Below are 27,893 nucleotides of genomic sequence, written 5' to 3' on the forward strand. Positions count from 1 at the left end.
CAACTGGAGGGCGACCCAGCTTTTAAATGCACCGTCGTCCCTTCCCTAACTACGCAATCGTCGAAATAGAGAGTGGACTACAGAGATCAATAATATGCGCCATCTTAGAATAGAGTTACATTTATTATTGCCCATAAAGTTTTCTCTGCGAATGTGCGACTCAACTAATAGATGTGCCCATTGTCCCTCTGCTAATGTGAGGCTCTACTATTGAAAGCGCCCGGCATCCCTTTTCTTTCTCTAGACACATAAAAACAAAGGGCGGACCATGAAAATCAATAGTGACTGCCATCTTGGAGAGGGACAAAGATTAATATATGTAAATGTAAATGTCAAGGTACTTATATAGCGCACTGTCACCAGACAGCCACCTTGCGGTGTCGCCTTTGCGGTTTCCTGGCGCTGATACTCATACCGCTGTGGAACCCCTCCTGGCTTTCCCTGTGAAGTGTCCACTCCTGGGCACCCCCAGGGTGAAGCCAGGCATCCTTAGCGCTGTTGGGGCCGGTGTGGAGGCTAAGCAAGCTATTGCCCAGAGTTGCAGCGTGGGGCCCGTGATTAGAATAGGCACCGAGGCGAGAATAGACAGGTCCGAGGAAATTGAGCCCGAGCCCCGCCAAGGCGGGAATCGAACCCTGGTCCCTGGCCAGAACTCTGCTTCAGGGTCTGCCGCTCTAACCATTGAGCCACACTCCTCCACGTTATTGATCAGAAATGTTCACTCTATTATATTGCCTAAAATGAACCTACATCAAATTGTGACTTTTAGACAAGAGAATGTAGTTAATTGGTTCAGTCATATAATTGTCACCTCATTCGCTTTATCAACTTAGATTTAGTGTTGCAAACTGAAACCATTCCAGAGATGGTATAAGCATCTCACTGTTTCCACACAACCTGAGCAGTTTAAGAATTGTGGGGAATTTTCTCTGTTCTGGTAAAACTAAAGAGATTCATGGTCATAGCAAGCAATTTACTGCTGGAAATCAGTAGTAAAGAATCCTAAGCATTATTTTGTAAGGTGTAATATCATCTTATACATAATAAATCCTGGTATGGAAACTCCATAAGTTTTATCCAGCCCTACTTTAATGCTAAAAAATCTTCCAGGAAGCTATCAATAGCATCTGGTACAGTCATGCCCTATTTTTCAACACATCATTTTATCCTTGTTAAACTTGCAGTTTACTAAATAGGTTTTTCCCACTCCTCTCGTGAGTTTGGTCCTTGCCTTACGGTATTGAGGATAGAAATATACCATTGTTCTCTAGCTTTTCTTTTTTCTCCATATTGCCCCCTCTTTTAATCATGATCACTTTTTCTAAAATATAACATTTAAAATCAGTTTCTGTTTGTCCCTGTTCTATAAAATGTGCTACCAGTGGGGCATTTAATTTTTTAGTTTTGATAGCAGATCTGTTTTCTAAAAGGTGTATCCTGAGCTCACGGCCAGTCTCACCCACATAAGCATGTCCACAGGGGCATTTTAGAAGGTAAACAATATTCTTACTACGACAGCTATTTAAAGTATGTGCTACTACATTTCTGCAGTTGTGTTTTAATTCCTTTGCTACTATGCATTGGGGGCATAGGGAGCAATTCCCGCATTTTGTGTTGCCCCTCACTGTGGAATTATCTATTGTTCTCTGTTTGTTAACTGGTTCCTCCCTGTACATGTGAACCAATTGATTGCATAGTTTATATTTCTTTTGTAAGCAAACAATGGTTAACTTCCCTATTGAAAAATCGTGCTCTTTTAAAAGAGTGCGATATCAACTTTCTTGGATATCCTCTATTTATTAGTTTAGCATTTAAGACCTCAGAATGTTTATAAAAATTCTCCAGCTCTGTACAATTTCTCCTAAGGTGGAGAAATTGGCTAAATGTTATATTGTCATTTTTGTATCTGGGGTGGAAACTGGAGTAGTGGAGTAAGGTGTTTTTATCCATAGGTTTAGTGTATAATTCAACCTCCAATCTTCCACCCTCACATCTGATGGTGATATCCAGATAGTTAACACTGCCCCTGCTGTATTGAGCGGTGAATCTGAGATTGTCATCCCCTAGATTGAGCCAACTAAGGAATTCCTCTAATGACTCTGTGGGGCCGCTCCATATAAAAAAAACATCATCAATGAAGTGATGCCATTCGCAAATATTCTCATAGAAGGGTGCAAGTTTGTTGTAGAAATGATGTTTCTCAAACTCACCAACGTACAGACACGCTAGACTGGGAGCGCAGGTTGTGCCCATACTGGTCCCCTTCTTTTGGCGAAATAACTGATCCTTAAACAGGAAGATGTTATTTTTCAATACTATATCCGTGCACTTTACAATAAATTCTTTATTAGGTCCTTCCATCTCTGTGTTCTCCAAGATTTCCTGTATGACCAGCACAGTGGATTGCTGCGGAATGTTAGTATATAAGGCCTCAATGTCTAGAGTTACTAGACATTGAGTATATTTGCAGAAAAATGTATCTTTCACCATGCTAATGATGTGGGTGGAATCCCTAACATATAATTTAAGCTGACTCACCAGAGGTTTTAGAAAAAAGTCAATATATTTGCTTAATGGTTCTAGCAAAGAACCCAAGCAGCTGACAATCAGTCGCAAAAGTGGATCAATATGATCCTTATGCACTTTCGGCAGGCCATAAATTGCAGGAATTTTGGGGTTGCTATTGTGGATGAATCGAAATTCCTCCTCGCAAATCCATTCCCGTTCTTTAGTTTCCTCAAGGAGGTCACTGCTTTTTTTAGCCAACAGTGAAAGTTCCCTCTCCTGCACCTTCTCATAGTGTTCTTGATCATTTAAAAGCTTCACCATTCTATTTTCGGAATCCTGAGTGTCAAATACCACTACTCCTCCGCTCTTATCGGCGGGTTTAATCGTTATTGAGCGATCTTCTTTCAGAGTACTAATGGCTATTAGTTGGGACCTATCCAGGTTGTGTGCATGGGAGAATTCTTTCCTGAGAATATCGTGGATATCTATCTCCACTACCTTTGCCTGGTTCAGACACAACCATCTTAAATGTAACCCAGAAAAGTCTGAAATTATCTTTTTTGGCACCCCGCCTCTGAACGCCTGGAAACAATGGTGGCCTACTGATATGTCTCCCCCCCAGTCAGCAGTTAAGATTGTAAAAAACCTGGGAGTGAAAATGGACGACGCCTTATCTATGACACCTCAAGCACAGTCAATAGCAGGTACGTGTTTCGGCCTCCTGAAAATGCTCGTAGGATTCTCTTCCTACTACCGACCTCTCACAGAAAGACGGTTGTTCAGGCTCTTATTACCTCCAGATTGGACTATGCCAACGTCCTCTATCTGGGCCTTCCAGAGTTCATACTGAATAGACTGCAAGTCGTGCAGAACGCGGCAGCCAGGGCAGCCTTGAGACTCTGACCTAGAGACCGGATCTCCCACCATCTGAAGAAGCTGCATTGGCTCCCTGTCCGATGCAAAATACTCTTCAAAGCACTGGTCCTGGTTTTCAAATCTCTGCATGGCATGGGGGTGCTTTACATCCGCAGAAGAGTTTCATATTACGTACCTGGCAGATCCCTTAGGTCAGCAAACCAACACTTAATTGTCATTCCAAAGTGTCTCAGAGCCCGTCGTGGCGGATGTTCGTTCCAAGTGCAAGTGGCTAGATTCTGGAAGAAGCTTCCTCTTCCGCTCAGGCAGGCCACAAATTTACTGGCTTTTAGGAAAAACTGAAAACCTGGCTGTTCCAACAAGCAGTATAATGGCCGCCCTCCCCGGGACCGATGTTCCCCTGCTGGCCTCTGTATCTTTCTGTCTCAGTGCCGGGACACTCTGCTGAGTTGCTGTGCGCTCTACAATTCCATTTTAACATTTAACATTTAACATTTTCAAAAGTCTCTATGTTTCTTCCTACTTGAGCTAGGGAAGGCGTACAAGTAGACTTAGGTTTGAAGCCAGTGATATTGTGTGATTCTCTCATTGGTCTGTCCTCAAAGAATGTCCTTAATCTAATCTTTCTAAAAAAAGATCTTAGATCCCTTTCTAATTGAAATCTGTTGACCTTTGATGTGGGAACAAAGCTAAAGCCCCTACCTAAGATTTCTATTATACTCTTGCTTAAGGACCTACTTGATAAGTTGATGATAGATATCTTGTCTACCGGCAATATCTCTGGCGCCTGTTCTGCATATATTTGTGTGGTGGTTGGCTGCGAGCTTGTTGACCCCCCATCTGATTCCCATTGTATCTCCCCCTTCTGTTTCTTTGTTCTAAAAAAAACCCCGGTTGTTCATTAGGTCTTCTGCTGTTCTCATCCCTATGTACATATTCATCTTCGCTGCTAGATCCTGAGGTTTCAGAGAATGTTATTTTCTTCCTACCTCCCTGTGCGTATCTAGGTCTTCTGTATGGATTCTTCTCCCAGCCCTGATCGTTTTTCTGTTCATAATAGTTGTCTTTAAGGTATGGGTAGGCAAGTTCTTGACTGAATCTACTAATATCTTTCTTAAGTTTGTTGGTTTCTTTTTTTGTTAGATAGTCCCTATAACCATCTACATCCTTATTAATCTCTTCCAACTTGAGTTTAGCATCCTCAAGACCTGTTTTATCTTTCAGTTCCAGTTCTAATATTTCTATTGCCTCCCTTTCTATGATAATTAATTCTTGGGCTGTTTCTAGTATGAGGAGCATACAGTCATGGCTGCAGCAATTTGATATTTGAGTCCAGATTTCTAAAAACTTATTGTTTTCAATGAACAAACCTAGTTTATTACGAATCTGTAATCCAATGGGTATCACCCCGGATTTAACATACTCAATTAGAAATTCAGCATGGTAGACTAGTCCATTTGTTGCGGAACCTAGAACTAATTGCAATACAATTTCTGTGAGTGGATTGTTATTGAAATTTTTCCGTAGAAAACGATGGTGAAAAGTCTACCACTCTATCATGACGCGTTAATGCAACATGGTGGATTTTTCAAAATGGCTGACCATTATTTGAGATATAGGGTATAACTGTTTATATGCCCATGTGTGGTATCATTTTATATGTTTTAGGGACGGGAAAGTCAAAAATAACATCAAAAATTGTTTCTGATGACCATAATATCAAATAATCGCGGAAAGGTCAGATAGACAAAGTTTGTATAATTTTTCGTTGACTTATATGACAAAGTGTGAAGGAACGTAAATATTACAATTAACTTTTGAAAGAAAAAGTTTGCTATTGTTTGTGTTTTGTTTTGTAACTTTGTTGTTATTGTTTGTTTTTTTATTAATCAAAAATGTTTCAATTATGTGTTACAGGTTCTTGCGAGTTGCTGTGAGATACAGTGAAAATGGATGTAGAAAAGTGTTTCATTTGTGATGTGGTGTTTCAAGAAGATGACGATGTATCTGTACTCACTGAAAGAGGAGTGACTGGAATTCAAAAAACATGCAAGGAGAGAAAAATATCTAAGTTTCACGTTTGTGTTGGGCAGAAAGTTCACAAGAAATGTAGTGCACGTGTTGTTAACTTGAAAACTCCATTCCAGGAGAAAGAATCAGATCCCACAACTTCTCGTGTTACACGGTCGTGTGAAACCCCGTTTGATTTTAGAAAAAAATTGTTTTTTCTGTGGTACTGAGTTAAGTTTATACTTCAGGGAGAGGAAAAGAAATGCGTGGGTTAATTCACGAACAGGTGAATTCAAATCATCAGTTTTACAAAAATGCAACGAACGCAAGGATGAATGGGCAGACAAAGTTAAGAGATGTATCCAAAATGTGTCTGATTTACATGCTGTAGATGCATGCTACCACAAACAGTGTTACGTCAATTTTTATACCGGAAAATCCATTCCCGGGCAGTTCACTGATAACCCTCCACTATCTTCAGGTCGACCAGAGGACTTAGTTCGCCAGGAAACTTTTCTTCAAGTAGTAAAATACATGAAGGCAAATGATGAAGAACAAACTACTGTTAAAGAACTTGTTAATAAAATGCGAGAATTACTGCCAAATGATAGCGAACCATACAGTTCGAAGTATATGAAACAAAAACTCAAAGAGCATTTTGAAGATGAAGTCTTCATAGGAACAGTTGCAGGGACTGCTGATGTCGTTACTTTTAAAAGTACAGCTGCTCATGTATTGCAAGAGTACCACAGTCATAGCCATGAAGATGTTGAAGAGGATTGAAACAATCTCCTTATGGCAGCTGCTGAAATAATAAGAAATTATATTAAAGACATCCCTGTAGAACCAGAAACATATCCACCCATTGAAAACATGAGTAGTGTTGACTATAATGTGAGCTATATTCCTGATTCGTTAAGGCTCTTATTATCAGTTTTTGTTACTGATAAAACCAACAGAGAGAGAAAAGTAGCTTCTATAGGACATGCAATTATGCAAGCTGTGCGCCCACGAGTCTTAGTTGCACCGTTGCAGTTAGGACTGGCAGTTCAATTACATGACAACACAAGCTGGAGATTTGTAGTTGAAGCAGTAAATCATATGGGATTCTGCAGCTCCTATTCAGAAGTTCTTCGTTTTGAACGTTCAGCTGCAGCAGAAAGAGGAAATACTATACCTGTCCTTGTGGAACCTTCTGAAAGTCCTCCGAAATTCGTTCAATATGCAGCTGATAATATTGATCACAATATTATTACAATAGATGGCCATGGTACTTTTCATGGCATGGGCATTATCGCCACTGTGACTCCAACTGGAAAATTTTCAACGGTCATTAAGAAACGTCAAGTTTCATTTGAAGAACTGAGGAGGTTGGGGCAAATCCCAATAAAAACATGTCATTCACAGGCCAGTGGGATGTTTTTCTTAAAGTACAATACAATTAAGGAAATTGCGCACAGTGACCCATCTGCAAACCAGAATATTTTATTGAACATCTCACATCTACTCAGCAACAGTGTTCCAGGATGGCAAGGAGTATGCCAACTACTACATAAAGGTAACCATCCCAGTGTATCATCTGTCATCTTTCTGCCAATGATTAACATGGATCCAACAAATGAGACGTGTATTCTCTCAACACTATTTTTGGTTTCTGATCATGCCAAGAGATACAGCCAGACCCCTATTATAACCTTCGACCAGCCTCTTTTCCACAGAGCACTTAGCATCATAGCCAATGAATCACAGGATAGTCCTTTGAAGAAGGTCATTCTGAGACTATGAGGCCTGCATACAATCATGAGTTTTCTTGGATGCATTGGTGTTTTGATGAGTGGAGCAGGCTTGGTTGATATACTTGAGATCATATATGCAGGAAAAGCTGTAAAGAACATGCTTTCTGGTAAAGCTATTGCAAGAGCGATTCGTGGTCATCTTATTGTTTCATCAGTTTTCAACACAATTTTAGTAACGCAAGCCCTAGATGATAACGACGATTTACAGGCAGCTAGATCATTGCTTAATAATCTTCTTAATGGGGAGCTTTCTGTTGAGGATGTTACACGTAATGCTATTGTCGAAATTGCAACCAAACTGCTGAAGGCCAAAGATGAACCTAAATTTTACAGGACTCCTCGACTTTGGTTGCAATATTTCGAAATTATCAACATCCTGAAACAATTCTTAAAAGCTGAAAGAACAGGAAATTGGCATCCACATCTTGGAATGGTAAAGGAGATGCTACCTTTTTTTGCAGCATGTGGCCATAATTTATATGCCAGTTCTGCACGACTGTATTATGAGAGAATGGTTGAGCTTGAATTTGAAGCCCCTGATGTATACACGGCCTTTAAAAATGGTCTGCATGTTGTCCGAAGAAGTGATAGGTTTTGGGGTGGCCTTTCCACTGATTTGGTAATTGAACAAGTTGTAATGAAGAATATAAAAGTATTCGGCGGAATGACCCATGGAAAAGGTATGACAGAACAGCAGCAGCTTGTCTGGGTTATGTCACGCACTATTTGCGCCCATTTGAATGAATGCATGCAGGACTTTGCTTCAGTGAAGCATGCAGCAAGTGAGCAACATGTTACTATGACCAGTTCAAGAATTGAACACGATAAAGGAGATACACAGAAAGTACTGGTATATGTAGAACAGCTCAATGTTTTTGAGCGAGACAGCAACCTGCGTAACATTGTCACGGGTGTTACTTATGGCAGTGATGTTAATCCTGAACTTGCAGAAGAAATTGGAAATAGAATTCTTAATGAGATGACTGACAAAAGAGTCTCTGAGTTCTCTTTCAGAAAAAGCAACCAGGTGAAGGTAATGAAATCAGTTCAATCTGTTAAATTGACAGAAGAAACCTTTGTTATGGATTCTGAACTATTGTTTCAGCGCTTGTTGCTTTGTGCTCAGACTAGTGACGTGGATTTGCAGGAGGTGTTTCGTTATGAGCTTTGCTCATACCCAGCTAGTTTATTCAATAAGCATGGACTTATGAGGGAATCCGGGAAGTCGCAGCTTGCCAATTATATTAAAGAGCAAGTACCAGCCGTTGCTTACATGCCCGAAAATATGCTTTTCGTCATTGATGGTGGGAGGTTACTACATCGCCTTCCTTGGAGTCCGAATCAGACATTCCATGAGCTGCTTTGTGCCTATGAGAGATATGTGCTAACAAAGTATGGCCAGGAAATAATAGTATTCGACGGATATGGAGATACGTTTTCTACAAAATCAGAAGCCCATCTAAAAAGAAAGAGAGGTATTTTAGGACCTAAAGTAAATTTCATAACTCCATCGCCATCCAGAAACAATTATTTCTGAGTAATAATGAAAATAAACAAGCCTTCATTGATCAATTATCGCAAAAGTTACAAGAAGCTGGGTCTAAAACAAAGCAAGCTCATAGTGATGCAGACTTCATGGTTGGCGAGGTGACCGATCTTCTCATACTACTCCTTCATCATTTTCAAGAAAACCAGTTTGATATTTTCCTTTGCCCAGAACCTAAGAAATCTTCCAAAAACATAACTGTGTATGATATTAGGAAATTAGCAAAAGCTTTAGGTAATGACGTCTGCTCTCACATCTTATTTGCTCAGGTCGTATTTGGCTGTGATACCACCTCCAAACCATTTGGATTAGGAAAACGTAACTCCATAAAGTTGCTAAGAAAATCAGGCAGCTTCAAAGAAAGTGCTGCTGTATTCCAAACTTCACAAAAATCAACAGAAGAAATTGAAAATGCTGGTCTTAATGCTATTATAGAGTTGTATGGAGGAATAACAGGAGATAGCACACTACATGATATGAGACTTCGAACTGTCACTTCAAAGGCAACAAAATCAACAATACATGTGAAACCGGAAGTCTTGCCTCCTACAGAGGATGCCTGCAAATTTTATTCACTCAGAGTATATCATCAGGTGCAGAAGTGGATGGGTATTCATATGGATCCATTACAGTGGGGATTTGAAGTGAAAGATGGAAGATTGGCTCCAATTAGAATGAGTCAAGCACCAGCACCAGATCATTTATTAAAATTTGTGAAATGTGGCTGTAGCGAGAGTCAATGTGAGACTCTGCAATGTATATGCAAAAGACAGGGAATAGTGTGCACAGATGCGTGCCCGGGTTGTCGAGGAATAAGCTGTTGCAATTCCATGGAAGTGGACATGGACGATGATTGAAATCATACTATTCTTATACTGAGGAGTGCTGTTTGAATTTATCTCTTTAACAATTTTCATTTGTCAGTGTCATATTGAGAAGTGCTATATTATCTGTTTGAAATTTGTTTATCCTTTTCAAATGATGTTAAAAAAATGTAAATAAAAAATAATGTCAAAACTATGTTTGGCATATTAACATACAATTGTCGTTGTTTATTGTATTAATCCCAATTTGATATTATGGTCATCAGAAACAATTTTTGATGTTATTTTGTGACTTTCCCATCCCTAAAAACATATAAAATGATACCACACATGGGCATATAAACAGTTATACCATATATCTCAAATAATGGGCCGCCATATTGGATTAACGCGTCATGATAGAGTGGTAGACTTTTCACCATCGTTTTCTACGGAAAAATTTCAATAACAATCCACTTACAGAAATTGTATTGCAATTAGTTCTAGGTTAGCCCATTTTTTGAACTAATTTGACTAGACTATGGGCCTCTGTTCTTATCAGTTTCTTTTTAAGGTTTAGCAAAGTACCCCATTTTTCTCCCTTACCAGCAATAACTGTAAATGTATTGCCTTTCTTGGTATTAATTATTCCATTACGTTGGTCTTATGCTGAATCCAAAGGTTTTGAATTGGTCAATTTGCCTAAACAAGCTGGGACTCAATGGGGACAAAGTTGTCAAAATATGCAGTATAAATGGGACTAAGCCCAGAGCTCTCCAGTCCAAAGGACTGTGCACAAATTTAAAAATATGAGAGAGGGGTCCTACTCACCAAAGGGACAGGACACCAAGATTAGACACTTCTGTCAAAAGCAAGATCCCTTTGGGCTCCTTTTAAGCATACAGATCCACATTACTGTCATACATACACATTGATATCATACATACACTATGCAAATTACCAACATTAAATAGAAACCCCAAAAAATAATATAAGGAATATAATATATTTTTTATTGTTTAGGATCCATATCAGATGCAAAATATAAAAAGCACTGTTTAAAAAACGAGTTTCAGAACAATATATGTACCATCAGTACACTTTAAATATTAACATTAATTAAAAACATGGTTTAAAAATGACCTGGGAGAGTATGAAAAAATATAGACATCACAAGCGTGTTAGATCAAATGAGCACACCAAGTTCATATACACTAAAATTGATGACACTGGTTCCACAATTTTCCAAATTTATTTTCTCCTAATCGAACTAGGTAGTGTTTTAGGTGCACTTTCAGAACAAAGCAACACGTTTCGGTGGTATAGGCTGATCAACCACTTTCTTCAGGCTTACAAATACCATTAGGAATCTCCCAACATAGGTGCCGATTACGATCCGGTAAAAAAATTCCCCGTACGACTCGTATCCGGCCTTTTTACCGTACGAATCGTACAAGTGCCGTACAAACTGCCAAGTACGATTCGCATGGGAAAAAGTTCATACGAATCGCATTGGGAATCATTCCCCACACGTCCTCGGGTCGGAAAATGTGTCCGACACGTCCTCGGACGATTTACCGTACAAATGTGAAAAGTGAAGTCCGACCGCGGAATTACGATCCATCCCGTGCGTCCGATGTTACAACCGTATGGAAAAAACACCGTCCGCACCAAACTCCCATAGCAACCATGGAGACATGTGCCCGCATACGCGCCGACCCCCCCCAGCCCCCGTACATACGTGCCGACCCCCCCAGCCCCCGTACGTACGCGCCGACCCCCCAGCCCCCGTACGTACGCTCTGACCCCCCCCAGCCCCCGTATGTATGCGCCGACCCCCCCAGCCCCCGTACGTACGCGCTGACCCCCCCCAAGCCCCCATACGTTCGAGTCGTACCCCCCCAGCCCCCGTACGTTCGAGTCGACCCCCCCAGCCCCCGTACGTTCGAGTCATACTCCCCCAGCCCCCGTACGTTCGAGTCGTACCCCCCATGTATGTACACCCGTGTACGTGTCGTACCCCCCGTGTATGTACACCCGTGTACGTGTCGTACCCCCCGTGTATGTACACCCGTGTACGTTCGAGTCGTACCCCCACCCGTGTATGCACACCCGTGTACATTCGAGTCGTACCCCCACCCGTGTATGTACACCCGTGTACGTTCGAGTCGTACCCCCACCCGTGTGTGTACACCCGTGTACGTGTCGTACCCCCCGTGTATGTACACCCGTGTACGTGTCGGTAGCGCTGGGGGTACGCACCGTACATACACGGGTGGGGGTACGACTCGAACGTACATGGGTGTACATACACGGGGGGTACGACACGTACGTACGGGTGTACATACACGGGGGTACAACACGTACATGGGTGTACATACACAGGGGGTACGACACATACGTACGGGGGCTGGGGGGGTACGACTCGAACATACGGGGGCGGGGGGGGTCGGCGCGTACATACAGGGGCTGGGGGGGTTGGCGCGTACATACGGGGGCTGGTTTGGGGGTCGGCGTGTACATACGGGGGCTGGGGGGGTCGGCATGTACATACGGGGGCGGGGGGGGGTACGGCGCGTACCGGGCCACCTGCTCTGGTCGTTTCGCGCCGTACTTCGCTTTTCCGGCACTTTTTGGGTGCCGTGAAAATATCGCCGTCCGGACTGCTGTCGGTCCAAATCGTACTTCCTGGGTCGTGAAACGCTGCCTGACAGCGTCCCGACGTCACGTCGCAGCATTCCCGGATCACATTCGTACGTATATTTTCGGCGGTCGTTTTTTTTTACGATTCGTACGGAAATGGTGTTTCCGTGCGAATCGTCATTCCATGTTTGTAAAGTTTTCCGACCGGGTACGAGTCGGACGGAGAAAACTCTCCGACCGACGGTTCGTACCCGGTTTTTACCGGATCGTAATCGGCACCATAATCTACAAAGACATTTTACAAAAAATATTTTTACAATTTTGTCCTTATCAGTAAACATGAAATACATTGCATATCAGCTTGTATTTAACCAATGTCAAGATATAAACAATAAAAACAAGTTCATTCCTGAGTAATTTAAAACACTAAAAACAGTTATATTACAATTTTGGTTCCATTCCAGTATGAAAATTAAATTAACCAACTCACTCAACATCCATGCTCTAACATACTCTTTATTGTAACTCGAGGTTATTACCCACCCAAAAAGGTGATGCGACAATATGGTTAAGGGAATCTCTCTCTAGTGTGGCTGCTCAATTCACATGTGCCAAACAATGTCGGTCAAAAGTAGAGGCGTATACGTCTTCCCTACAAAATAGGTAAGTAATGACAATGAGGGGGAATATATAAGCATAGAAAAACTATCCTTCAAAGTACGAAGTTCCTTTCTAAAATGAATCATCAGGTCTCTACCTTAATTAGGTGTTCTTTTCAGTTGACTTAATTGTACGATGGATTCGTATGGAAAAAACGGATCAAACTTCTCTAAATGCCCTGCAGATATCAGCAATAATATAAAAAGAGAAAATCAATTTTTTATATATATATATTTTCTCTTCTATCATATCACTATACATCACAAATCACTAGGATTGTTAATAAAAAGCAACTATACCTTGGTTAAAAATGTTGATGAAAAGCCACTGGAGCTGTGGCATATAAGGCGATAAAATCATTCTTCACTATGTGCTTTTCAAGTACTTTGACACTGCTCCAACGTCAGCAAATTCTGATCACAATGCCTATGTGTGAAGACAATCGCGTAATTTACTAACTGCACTCGTTGTCAATAAGGTGCAAAATACGGGTAGGCTTATAATAAAATTATTTCTCCCTCTATTAGATTAAATGATTTCCTAACGTTCCATCTGGATTACAAACTGCATGCTACAAAATGGGCGTGTTTTTATCAAATATGTCTATATTTTTGCACTGGGGCACCATCGGGGCAGAAACCATATGTAAAAATACAGCCTTCATGAGTATTGTCTCCCGTAAGCTACAGGCTTGGGGGTGGATTATGCAGTGCTAGAAACACTCTCGCCCATCATCTAGGATCACCCAAGTCTCCAAATCACTGCCCAATCCTCCCAGTTGCTTACCGGGACTGAAAAGCCACCAGGCTTGCTGCTTCTGCAAAATGTTCGGTAAACGGCAACTGGAGGGCGACCCTGCTTTTAAATGCACCCATCGTCCCTTCCCTAACTTTTGTGAGTGTGTGCAAAAATATTTTTTAAGAGCAGGCAGTGGTCCCAGGACCCAAAGCCTACTCTTAAAAAATGAAACAGAAATGTTTCATTTTTCTTTTTTAAATGCATCCTGTTTTCCTTCAAGGAAAACGGGGTGCATTTTTTTAAAAACTGCTTTATTTAAAAAGCACCATTAAGAACAATGGGGTAACCCTGTGTCCCTCTGAACCTCGATAATAATGATAAAGAACTACAAATGGTTCTGTTGGGTAGAGCCAAAAAATTACTTTTTAGAACCAAGAGTTAATTAGTGGAGACAAAAGTTATAGAAAGCAATTATTTACAATAGTTACCATAAACATATGGAGCACTTCCAAAAAGCATACAATGAATGAATATTCCATTTAATTTTGTCAAGTGAGATTTTTCACAAATTTAATCACATGAGCTGTCACAAGAATAAAACGAACAATGACATTAAAAAAAGAAATCAATAAGTGACTGATGTAACAATTAGTGAAACAGACAACAGCATTACAAATTCAAACAAAAAGAGACAATGACATCAATTTATCTGTCCTTTTCTGGGTTTCCACTATAATTCGCAGTTTGTCCTGTGGAAGACCCTACTTGATGTATCCCTGCACACATTGCTTCCAGGGTTGAAACGTCAGCGTAGAGCAGTCTCATGTCTAGGTCCACTATAACCATAGAATGAACATAGAACATAGTTCATACAAGGAACTGTTAGTGATTAGGAATCACTAACAGTGTCTGAGACACTGTTGTAAATTACATTTTGTGAGTCGCAAATTGCGAGTCACTAAGCGACGCAACTTGCGAGTCGCAAAATGTAAGGGGCGTACAGCTGGGCCAAAATATCCAAATACCTGTCCATATTTTAGTTTCAGTATTTTTGTCCTCGATATTCTGTGCCATTGATATTCTGTTTTTGCTATTCACAGTGCACACCCTTTAAAGCAGGATGTGATAAAGTTGCTATTGTGGTTAGTCTGTTGATTAATGAAATTTGAATACAACATGGTTTATTTAGAATATATATATATACAATGCTTTTTAATGTAGTTGCTTTAGATTATATTCTATCTGAATTGCTTGTTTTATTAAGATTTATATGATTGGACCTGTGTATTTTAAATTGACGTGCAATAATGTCTCTGCGGATGACGAAGTCCGAATAAACGTAAGTAATATAACATTGATTAATTAAAATGGCTTATGATGTGGCTACTATTTCACTGTGTAGTGATGAAGGTTCGCAAAGCATATGCCATCAAACTTCAAGGCAGTGCTTGCATATAAATGCATCCCATATGTCTGCAAAAAATAAACAATGGATGAATCTCAATAAAAGAGATGCCGGCAAATCATGTACAGCTATTGCTTTCTAGTGGCTAAGACATAAGGATGCCATCCATTGCAAAAACAATATTTCTCCTCAGAGGATATACTTTCTAGTTGTCTACCCCTATAAAGGCTGAGTTTTTAGTGGTATCCTTAAACACAACACATCAAAACTATTAAAAAAACTATTAGCATGTTGCATCAGCTACAGTATTTGCATTACAGTTTTACATAAATGGTAAATTTTCTTCATGGTTCAATCTCCAGAATTAATCTTTGGAAAGGCGGGTAAATTTTAGTTCTGAATTTAAAGTGATAATCTGATTTACAGACAAATATGAATACTTGCCGTCAAATGATTGAGTACGTCTCCGTCACAATTGGCAGCAATGAAGTTATGGGTTTAATATTATAGTTCAAATAAATAGTGAAACGAAAATTAAGTGTAATGTTATTGCATATTTTTTCCTCTTTTGCAGTATATGATGCTTAATGTTCAGGCATTGCAAATGTCTTTTTCTACAATAACTACTTGGCTACCTTCATAATATTTATTTCCAACAGCAGTCACGAGCAGCAGCCATAGTACTTGAAATGCATTGAGGTAAGAAATCTTCTATCCCTGCATAATAGCTTTAGATTTTTTTTTTACATTTCTATGTAATATATGTTTGCTGGTATTATTACTGAATACTCTGTGACCCCTGTCATTCAGTGCCACAATATTCTACAGTAAAAGTGGTTTACCCCAATTGGTTTATTTAACTCTCCACTAAGGCCATTGTAAGTTTGCAGAGACAGTGCTGTGGAAGTTAAATATCATATGTGGGATGAATTATACCCTGCCCACTACCCACACTGTGTACTACCTACATATATGGAGTGTATATTACCCCACTGTGCTTTTGCTGGGCTGCAGTTTAAAACCAATAACGTGACACAGGGCAAGACATGTAAAAAACACAACTTTTGTATATAGTTTAAGTTGCTAAAATATGCCTTGTAAGCCCGTGATGCTTTGATTTTTATTATATAAAAGTGGGGAACCATAGATATTGGGAAAATATGCCTAGAAAGAGAACAGTTATAAAAAAAACTGTTTGTCACTGTTGAGGTAAAGCTCCATTTTCCATTAACAGAATGGGTTTTGAGTACGAATCACTTTATCTTTTCTTGGCTGTTGGAGTGATCATTTGAAGTTACTTTTTGTTTAGTTTTAAATGTGTCATTTACAGGTAGAAGTAGATTTTCAATAACTTTATAAGAAGAGTAACATTAGAATATTTAACGTCTACTGCCTGGGAGTAAGCTTGTTTTGAACTGGGTTGACTTGCTGCTCTGCTCCAGAGATTTTGTCAACCCCCCTGGCTGGTTACTAATGAAATTTGTCCTAGTAAAGAAATGCTTGGCCTCTGGCAGCAGGAAGAATGTAATGGTATTAAAAGTGACCACCTTGTAGAGATTAGCCAACTGGGAGAGGGACAGAACAGTTAGCAAGAACAAGGCCAGTTTTCTGAGCTATTCCGTTGACGTGAGAATCAAAATACAGGTGTCAGGAACTGCAAATACTAATTCCAAGAGCCTCCTTAAGACTTTATGTCTCTGCCCCAATAAGGAAGGAAAAGCAGTTCTGGCAATGGCAGAGTTGAGTATACTGTTCTCCACAGAGGAGTAGTTTGGAGGTGAGACAAGGGTCCTGTAGCTAGAAGACGGCTAGGGCCATCTTGGTTGAGGTATTTGTGGTAGGTTTGCAGTAAACTCAGAAAGGAAGTTTTTAAAAAAGGAGGTGAAAACTGTGTAAGACAGTGGCTAGGATTGTAGGGAATATCCAAACACCAACTATGCCCGGGATAAGTTTGACACCTTACAACCACTTATCAGAACATTTGTGGACCTAGGAAGAGAATATCTTGAAGAAAGAAGACTCCGCTTGACTTGCAAGAAAAAGAAGATCTGAGAGACTCCTGATGGCTGCTAACACACAGGGAATAGAAGTGCTCTACAAGGATCAAGTGATTGGCCTCCTGTTGCCTACTACAGAAACATGGAAACCAGAAGGACACCTGACTCAAAGAAGGCCCAGCTGACCACTATGGACTTTACCCTGTAGGTGTCCTGGCTGGAGAGACACCTAGTACTTCGATGCCTGCCCAGAACCTCAGAGGGCTTCCAGAGTGATTAGGAAGAATTTTCCCAAGCAGTTGAAGAAATTTGGGACTTAAGGCCTGATTTAGAGATTTGTGGATAAGTGCTCTATCACAAATGTGATGGATAGCCTGTCTGCCTTAATGCAAGTTGTGATAAATTGCACTTGCAATTAGGTGGACGGGACACCTTCACATTTCTGATAGAGAACAAAACCACTAAACTCTAACCCAGGCCCTTAGTAATTTTTCCCACCTCTGAATGTTGTGGTTAAATTACCGTGATATCTCCAATGAACGCACTCTATTGGTAGTCAGAAAATCTAGATTCTTCCCTCTCTGAACTTTTGCTACAGCTTTCCGGCTTGCTTTTGTGGTGTATTTCACAAGCCAAAAAGAAGGATTACCCTTGTAGTGGGGTGTGGTAGAAAATCTACCTCAGCACTAGATAATCCTGCTTTGTCTCTCTCAAAGATTTTGGCACCAAAATTGAAGGCTTCAAGGAGACCTCACCAACTATGTTTCCAACTTTCAGACTCCACCCTCTTATCTGGCTTTGCCAAAGGACTTAGAGTTCCAAAAAAAGACTAAGTGAAAAGGTTAAAACTTTGAACAGTGCAATTGCTCTCCCTTCCTACCTCTCCTCCTGTGTGATCAGCCTAATATCACACCTAGGTCCCGGTGAAATGCAAACTTTATATTTTGATTGGCACTTGTGTGCTTGAGGCACTTTTTGCTTAAACAATTTACAAATCGGAATCTCTGGCTCCCCTTATACAATACAACTTATATTTTTCTAAATTGATTTGGAAATGTTATTGTGTTGTCTTCTTGACTTTAAAATTGTTTGTTATTGCTTGAACATAGCATGCTATTCTCTGAGGAATTGTCTGCTGCTTATGCTATTGTTACCAGTGGTTGAACAGATATTCATTTAACTGTGTTTGGAAGTATTCAGAGTGAATTTATTACGGCTTCTGGGGTACACATCCTCCTAAATGAACAACCCACTTTTAGACACTACGGTATAACAAAAATGGTGATGCTCATTGTGGAGGGACGTCAAAAATATTGGGCCAAATTTACAGACATTTTGCGCTGTGTTTGCTTCACAAATGTGATGCACGCCATCAAAAAATATTTTTATGTTATTTACTTTCGAGTGCAAAACTTGTTAGCATCAAGGGGACGTTACATGGGTGGAAAATGGACATTCTCATGCAACCACCCATGTTTTTAGGCGCAAAACCCTATCTACCAAAAATTTGAGACGGGGTTTTGCAAAAAAATGTTACGCCTACGTGACAGTAGGCGTTAAAAGGAGAAATCTTTTCATTTTCTGTCTTTGCATGTATCCTGCACTGTGCAGCACATACACACAGTAGGAAAAGTTTTAAAAATTGTCTAGGCATATTATTTTGTACTGAAAGGCAACTTCCAGTACAAAACCGATGTTAGACTCATGCACAGACCATTGCACTATGGCACAACATTGTGTGCATGGTGCAAGGCAGCAAAATTCTGCGCTTGTGCTAGGGAGAGGGGAGGAGAGAGCCATATATGTGTGGACATCCAGCTCTCCTGCTCGCCCCTTCTTAAGAAACATAGGGCAGCGTTTTTGGCTGCTGCACTGTGTTGCATGTGAATTTTGCAAATCGGGCCCTTAAAGTCTGTGTGGTCCTCAGTGATATCTAATTTAACTGATGGGGATAAGACATTATTGATGACCGTTTAGCTGATTCATCAATTTAAAAACATTGGCATCACTGGTGTAATCAATGACAATGGCTAAGTGTAAAGATGTTAAAACTGTTTCAGGCCCCGATCAAGTCCTGGTTCTCTTTTAGGTGGTTTCACGCTGACAGAGGTAGATTCTTGGATCAGTGAGGCCAGGAAGGCATTTCCAGGATTCTGACGGGAGGAAGAGCCTACTGCTACATCGCAGCAAAGACCAGGCACAAACTCCAGCTCAGCATCACACGATCCCCCACTTTGCCAGCATTCAGGAAGAGCCTCAAGACCTGGATCTTTGAGATGGAGCTGCACAATGCCCCCCTCCTCCTCCCAGCACCTTCTGACCTTCATGGGTGAGTAGTGATCTTCACAAATCCCTAATTGATTGATTGATTGATTGATGAAGTGGTGATGCATATTGAGTCCATGTTCTTCATCCGAGAGTGACATGAGGGTTTTCATTGCCAATAGAGTGGCAATAGAATGATGGATCTCTTAATCCATCATAGGCTCTCTGGGTGGATTTTTTCTATCAGGTGCTTCCTTCTGTGAAGCTATAAAATTTAGCAGCAGTTGGTGGATCAATACATCCAAGAATACTCTAACTCAGCCTCTCCATTCCTTCCAACACATTTCACACGATGAATTTATGGACCTGGTCAAAGCAAGCAGGCCTGCCGGCAGCCCTTCTGACCCGTGTCCACCGCAAACTTTCAAGACAATTCTTCTAACAACCTCTGCTGCCAATTCAGTAAGAAAAATCATCAACAATTCCCTAACTACCGGATTATTTTCAGAAGAACTCAAAAAGTCATACATACGTCCTTTACTGAAGAAAACAAACTTGGACCCGCTCAACCGTGACAACTACAGACCCATTACAAATGGACCTTTCCTGGGCAAACTGATAGAAAGAGCAGCGTTCGCCCAGATGTCACAATTCATTGAAGACAATGCCATACCTTCAGACTTCCAAACAGGATTTCGTCCGGGAAGAGGCACATAATCTGCCCTCCTTGCCATCTGGGATGACCTGAAGAACACAGTTGACCGCAACGGGGTTGCTGCACTACTCCTCTTTGACCTCTTGGCTGCCTTTGACACTGTTGACCATGACACTCTGATACAAGGACTCTACGAAGCCGGCATAGAGGGTACTGCTTTAGACTTGATCGCGTCCTACCTTCAAAATAGAACTAATGACATCCATGCCCAAACTTTCTCATCCAAACCGTACTCCACAAAAGCTGGAGTCCCTCCTGGCACTATCATCTCGCCCATGCTTTTCAACATCTACATGAAGTCATTACCGGTACTGATCAATCAATTTCACCTCATGTGCTATAAGTATGCAGAAGACACGCAAATACTTATTCAACTGGAATGCCCCAAAGACATTGGAAACTTGCAAATTTTCAATTTTCTCAGAGCCGTGGATCAATGGATGACTTGGAGCCATCTCAAATTGAATGCTTCCAAAACGGAAATACTCATGTGTGGCGATTGGAAACATTATGAGCTGCTTGCCGCCTGGCCTGATGAACTGGGACCACTGCCTAAAGTATCAAAGGAAGTAAGAAACCTTGGAATGACCATGGACTCCAAGCTATTGATGAATGCCCAAGTGGACAAACTAGCAAGATCAAGCTTTGTTACTATAAAAACTCTGCGACAAATCTTCCCCCATTTGGGATTTCCACACAATGTCCAAGCTACCATTTTCCTACTTCTGTCCAAACTTGATTACGCCAATAGCCTCTACCACGGATCAATGACTATGAAAAGACTACAACTGATTCAGAACTTGGCTGTCAGACTACCCTTATGCATATCAAACCGTGAGATAACATCTCTCCTGCCTTGAAAGCCATGCATTGGTTACCGGTTGCCAGAAGATCCACGTTGAAGCTGCTTTGTATCACCCACAAAGCGACACATGGAATGGGACCGCTCTTCATCTCGCCTCAAAATCTCAAGATACTAGAACAAACCATAGGTGGCACATCCTTCTCTGTTCAAGCAGCCAAAATATGGAACTCTTTACCCCCAACATAAGATCCACCGACAACCACCTTATCTTCAGAAAACTACTCAAGAATTGGCTCTTCCCCACACAAGCACAATACGCAAACAGAAATATACAGCACATCCCTCCGTATATAAGCATGTATTTGTACTATAGATATGTACCTGTATATGTGTATTGCTTTGTATAAACATGTCGAATAATTATGTTTAAAAAAATGAATAAATAAATACATTTTTAAGTACAACACTTGAAAACCAAAGTTTATCGAATGCATCTTTAATACTTACTTCCTTTATGCATCTATAAACTTTCCATGTATTTATGGATCTATATATTTATTACTTTTGGTTAATTCAGCATATCCAATGCACTACCCTATTTCTCACCCTATACTTCTCTCAATATATCTTCTACCTCAATTCTCTGACTCATCTCAAACCTCTCTCTACTACTCTTTCCAATGTATCACCCTATACCTCTATCAATATATCCTTTACATCCACTCTCTTATTCATCTCAAACCCCATACCACTACTATGACCCCCAAAATAGGCCTTTCGAGACTCTCCCCTACTCTACCCCTCCTTGCACCATTAAGCCTTTCTAAACTCTTCCCTCTGACTCTTCCCCTCCACATCCCTTTTTACTCATCCCAAGCTTCCCATTACTGCTGACGTCCAAAAAAAAAAGTCTAAATCCTTCACTCTTCTATCCCTCCACTATCCTTGTCAATCAAAATAACAGACTAACATGTCCACTTCTCAAATTTCATATTTCACTACACTAATTCACCACTAATCCTTTATAGGTTCCGAATAGCGTGCTACTAGCCGAAAAAAGCACTTCAACACTTCATTAGGAGTAGCAAGCGCTACATAATTGCAAACCTTTTTCCCTCTTGTATCCCTCTTCTATCCTTCTCAATCCAAATAACTGACTAATATCCACCACTTAAATTACTTTCATATTTCACTACACTAATTCACCACTAATCCTTTATGGGTTCCGGAGTAGCATCACTGATGACATCTCAAATGACATCACTGATGACATCACTGATGACATCATCCATAGAGTATGTGTTTCTGAACAATTTTAATATGTTTAATATATATAGGGAAAGGCCTGTTGAAGAATGAGTGGGTGTACAAGTGTGTAAATGAATGATTTTCTGTGGTGCGTAACTGACTCTATAAGTGAGTCATTAAATGTATCTTACTGCAGACTAGTGACTAAACTGTGTAAATGTTTGTATGTTGTTGTATAAGTGGCGGCATGGTTTTGTGAATACCCATATAAGTGTCTATATGAGTTATTGATTGCTTGTCTCAGTATCTGTATGGGTTCCTGAGTGTTTGTGTGGGTAGGGTGTGTGTGACTCTATGCAAAGATGTGTGAGTGGGTGATTCTATGGGTGCATGGTTTTAAGAGTGCATCTGTGATGGACTGTATGGTTGAGTAAGTGTATGTATGGGTGTGTTAGGGATTGAATGTATATCTCAGTGGTACATTTGTGACTAACTACATATGTGAAAGGCAGTATATATGTGTGTAAGAGTATATAAGTGGGTAGATGTGAGAGTGTGTGTGTTATATCTGAGTGGACTTGATTACCACAGTGTGATTGTGAGAGTGACTGTATGGATGAGTGTGTGCTTGTATCAATGATTCTATAAGAGCGTAAGAATGTGATACTATTTTTATGAGTAAGTGAACTTGAGTGTGTATAACCGCATAGGTGAGTCAATGGGAGTGTGATTATTTGCATGACTGAGTAGGTGTGAGAGTACCTCTATGGATGATTGGTAGTGTGTGAGTGTCTATATAGGTGTATAAATGCATATGATAGTTTTGTATGGAGTGACTGTAAGTATGAGTGACTTTACAGGTGAATGAGTGGAGGTGTATTTAGACCTAAGAGTTTATAAGTGGGTATGTAGTTATTGGTATTGCAGTATGTATGGTTTTGAGAATGGAACTCTTAAATTTTGAGTCGGTGAATCAAAGGTTATATTAGGGTGTGAGAAGATGTGGTAATTTATCACATGGATGACGTCATCAGTGATGTCATCAGTGATGTCATTTGAGATGTCATCAGTGATGTCATGAGTGATGTCACTGACCATGTCATGAGTGATGTAATATGTGACGTCATCAGCAGTGGATTGCGGGCGCGCGAGTTATAGTTAGCTGAACTAACTATAACGGGGAATTTCATTGGTTTTTTACGAGTGAAATGTCCAGCTAACTATAACATGTGTGAAACCTATCGTTTTTTCAGTGAATTTGCAAGGTTTTTTAAATGCTAATTCCTAACTATAACGTGTGTGAAAGCTATGGTTTTTTCAGTGAATTTGCAAGGTTTTTTAAATGCTAATTCCTAACTATAACGTGTGTTTAACCTATGTTTTTTTTAGTGAATTTGCAAGGTTTTTTAAATGCTAATTCCTAACTATAACATGTGTGAAACCTATGGTTTTTTAAGTGAATTTGGAAGGTTTTTTAAATGCTAATTTATGAATGTATTATTATATATTTTAAATATTTATTTTACAATAAGCTACCTATATATATAGTTATAGATTAACTTTATCCTGTAATATGGAATGGCCCAGTTTTTTTTTTTATTTGGATAGAGTTGAACAGCATAGTTAATATCTTCTATAAACTTATAAACACTTTACATTTTTTTTTTAAGTGTTTTTGACGTGCGCGCACGGTGCACGCATGCGTACGTGCTCTGTGTGTGCATGCGTACGTGCTCCACGTGCGCATGCGTACGTCATACGTGCTCCATAGGCGCGTGCTCCGTACGCGCATGCGCATGTGCTCCGTATGTGCGTGCTCCGTACGCGCATGCGCGCGTGATCCGTATGCGCGTGCTCCGTACGCGCATGCGTGCGTGCTCCGTGCATGCACGGTGCGCGCACGGTGCGCGCACGGCAAGTCATGTGATTTAGAAATAACACTTTTCATTGGTTTATAGTAGTTTCAGGTCATGTGATTAAGAAACAACACTTTTCATTAGTTTAAAGTAGTTTCAGTTCCAGAAACTTCCAACACCACACCCACTCCCCTCATTATTACTTCTGATTCCCTGGGAGAAGGAGCTGAGCAGCTTTTCCAGTACTCCAGTACTTGAGAATGGTAGAGCAGCAGTCATCTTCTGGGAGTGAGCAGGAGACCCTTGCTCACATTAGCCCGGAACCAACTCCTGAGGCGGAAGCCGGGAGCGTTAGTGAATCTTTCAAAAATTTTATTTCTGACATACCTGTGCTGTGTCCTTTTACTTTTACTCTGTGCTCACCTAGTGCCTGTCCTCTGGACCGCGCAGTCGATCTAGGCGCTGCCACGGGGCACGAGTTTGGTCCGCGCCATTGTGGGGGAATCCCTGGGCCGAGGACACGCCCACTAGCGCTAGGCCACGCCCCCTCAGGGTACTTAAACCGCGCCCTCCTTTGCAGCGCGCATTAGCCCGGAACCAACTCCTGAGGCGGAAGCCGGGAGCGTTAGTGAATCTTTTAAAAATTGTATTTCTGACATACCTGTGCTGTGTCCTTTTACTTTTACTCTGTGCTCACCTAGTGCCTGTCTTCTGGACCGCGCAGCCAATCTAGGCGCTTCCGCGGTGCTCGAGTTTGGATCGCCGCCATTGTGGGGGAATCCCTGGGCCGAGGACACGCCCACTAGCGCTAGGCCATGCCCCCCTCTGGCCCTATTTCATCGATGTGCCTGCCCCGGTCGCACAGCGGACGCGCGCAGCGGGCGAGCCGCCAGCGCACCGATGGCGCGCTAAAGGCAAGCCCGTCTGCACCCGTCCGTGCCAGCCCGGGCCCAGTGGCCCTGCACCCTGCCTGTTCCCTTACATATTCATCTAGTCAACTATTGGCCTGCCACGACGCCTGGCCCATTTGTTCATCTACTCTGGCTAAGATCAATTCACTAGACATCGCACGCCCGCTCACACTGATCCCTCTAACCCTATACCCACGCCCCACGCCATGCTCTCATGCCTTACCTATCCCTTTTCTTCCTCTAAATCATCGGCTTGCCCCCCTCATTTGGCCTTGGTCTCCCTTCTCAACACTCGTTCTGCTGTCAAGCACCAATTGGAGCTTTTTTACTTTCTTAATACTTCTAGTCCTGAGATTTTGTGTCTAACTGAAACCTGGTACACTGCCGATTCCCTACCTGATGTTCTCACTTCTCTTCCAGACTCCTACTATATCCTCCGTGCTGACCGCCCTGAGGGTAAGTTGGGGGGCGGAGTGGCTATGATTGTTCGTTCTAACCTTCTATTTCAACCTCTTCCTTACCTCTCTATTCCATCAGTCGACCTTCTGGTGGTACGTTCTACCAATCTCGCGACCCCTCTCACTGTTGTACTGCTCTATCGTCCCCCTCAATCCATGTCCCATTTTATCCCAGCCATACAGGATCTTCTAGCCACCCTGTTCGTTAACAACTCCTCTCTTCTGTTATTAGGTGATTTTAATTTTTGGCCAGGGGACCCTCGTGAAGACTCTATGTCTAAAGATTTTTCTGACACCCTCCACAGTATTAATTTCATCCCTCATATTCTTGTTCCCACTCACATTCACGGTCATACTCTTGACCAAGTCTGGACTGTTAATCTTCCCATTTCCACACCTATCATATCCCCTTGCTTCTGGTCTGATCGTTTTTTGATCACCTTCTCCGCTCCTTTGGCAGAGGTCAACCTTCCCCCTTGTCCAAAAAACACTTATGCTCGAAATTGGAATAAAGTAGATACGGTCACTCTAGGTCTTTCATTAGCCTCTTCGGCTCCTACTCTAACTGATCTCCCCCTAAATAAGCAGGTAGCCCTTATCAATACCTGGCTCTCTGAAGCCTGCAATCAGATTGCTCCTCTCAGACGTGTCAGAATTCGTCGCCCTCACGATGCTAACAGATGGTTCTCTAATACCCTTAAATCTCAGAAACTCGCACTTCGTCAGGCGGAGCGCATCTGGCGCCGCAAATACTGTCCTGTCTCCAAGCTTCGCTATTTGGCCCTATTGCAGGCGTACAAAAAGTCCATCCTCTCCGCCAAGCAGGAATATTTCTCTCAGAAAATTCTTCTGGCACTTAATAAACCTAAGGAAATCTTTACAATCGTGCACGAACTGTCTGCCTCTGACAGAGCTGCTCCTAGGCCCATTCCTTCTCAAACCCTCTGTAATGCCCTCAACAGTTTCTTCATTGAGAAGATTGCCATTATAAAACAGAATATCCCTTTGGCACCTATCTCCTTTATCTGTTCCCCACGACCCCTGCCATCCTCCTTCATTGATCAATTTCCTTTGATCTCTGAAGAAGCCTTCCGCTCTGTCCTGGGAAAAGTTACTTCGGGTTCCCCTGCTGATCTTTGCCCAGCATACATTTTAAGAGACATTTCCTCCCGTTGTCCGGTCCCTCATATTACTCTTCTTAATACCTCCATCACCCTCGGTTCTGTACCTGATTCTTTCAAATCTGCCACCATCATACCCATCCTAAAAAAACCCGGTGCCGATCCTGCTGTCCCTTCAAACTTCAGACCCATCTCATTGTTGCCACTCTTAAGTAAAATATTGGAGAGTCATATTACCACTTCACTCTCCAATCACATTGAAGCCCATCACCTCCTAGCAACTAATCAGGCCGGCTTTCGGCCGGCTCACTCTACGGAATCCGTTGTCCTCTCTGTGGTAGATGAGCTTAGGCGCTGTGCCGACACCAACTCCCCCCAGGCCCTAGTTCTCCGCGATCTCTCTGCCGCCTTCGACACGGTTGATCATTCCATCCTTCTTGACCGTGTCGGAGGCATCGGCCTGCGGGGTTCGGCCCTGGCCTGGCTCACCTCCTTTCTAACCAGCCGTACTCAGGCTGTTCGCCTGGAGGGCTTTCTTGCACCCGTCAACCCTGTCACCTGTGGAGTTCCCCAGGGCTCTTCACTATCTCCTCTCCTGTTCAATCTCTACATTTACCCCCTTATTGTTGCTTTACAGGATATGAAGGTCACGGCGTTTAATTACGCCAACGACCTCCAGCTCATCATCAATCTCTCTCCCTCCCCTGATTCTATTTTTAAGGTGCACTCCACGCTTACGTTCATATTCAACTGGATGAACTCCAACCAATTGAAATTGAACCCCGATAAGACTGAGTTGGTTCTTTTCGGTGGCCCCTCCAACCCCTGGCCTTCTGTTTTCTGGCCCCCCACCCTTGGTTCCTCTCCATTACCTTCAGCCTCCGTGAAAACCCTGGGCATTAAAGTCAGTCAAGACCTCTCCATGCGCCCCCAGATTAGTTCCGTAGTTTCTTCATGTTTTTTGGCCCTCAGAACCATTCGCAAAATCACACGTTATTTTTCAGTTGAAGCTCTCAAACTCATCATTTTAGCACTTATCTTGTCCCGCCTGGATTACGGCAATGCCCTTTACGCCGGCATTCCTGCTTATGAATGTCGCCGCCTACAGCTCATCCAGAACCAAGCGGCCCGCCTTATTTATAGGCTTCCTAAATCTAGTCACATTACTCCTGTATTACGGACTCTGCACTGGCTTCCCATCAGGGAACGCTCACTTTTCAAGGTAGGCTGTTTGACCTTCATGTCCCTCACTGGTACTGCCCCTGCTTTTGTTAGATCTAAAAAAATTGCATATGTCCCCTGCAGAGACCTTCGCTCCTCCACTCTGTTTCTTCTTGAGGTGCCCCGTTTCCGTAAGAAGAAATTCGGTGGCACCAGATTTTCTACTCTTGCCCCTATTTTCTGGAACTCACTTCCTCTTGCGATCCGTTCCACTCCTTCTTACTTGGACTTTCGAGCCAAACTTAAAACTCATTTGTTCTCCCTAGCTTACCCCTTCTAAATTCTCTCCTCCCCCCTTTCTCTCAGGTTTA

Source organism: Triturus cristatus, chromosome 10, assembly GCF_964204655.1.
Source record: "Triturus cristatus chromosome 10, aTriCri1.1, whole genome shotgun sequence".
NCBI lineage: Eukaryota > Metazoa > Chordata > Amphibia > Caudata > Salamandridae > Triturus > Triturus cristatus.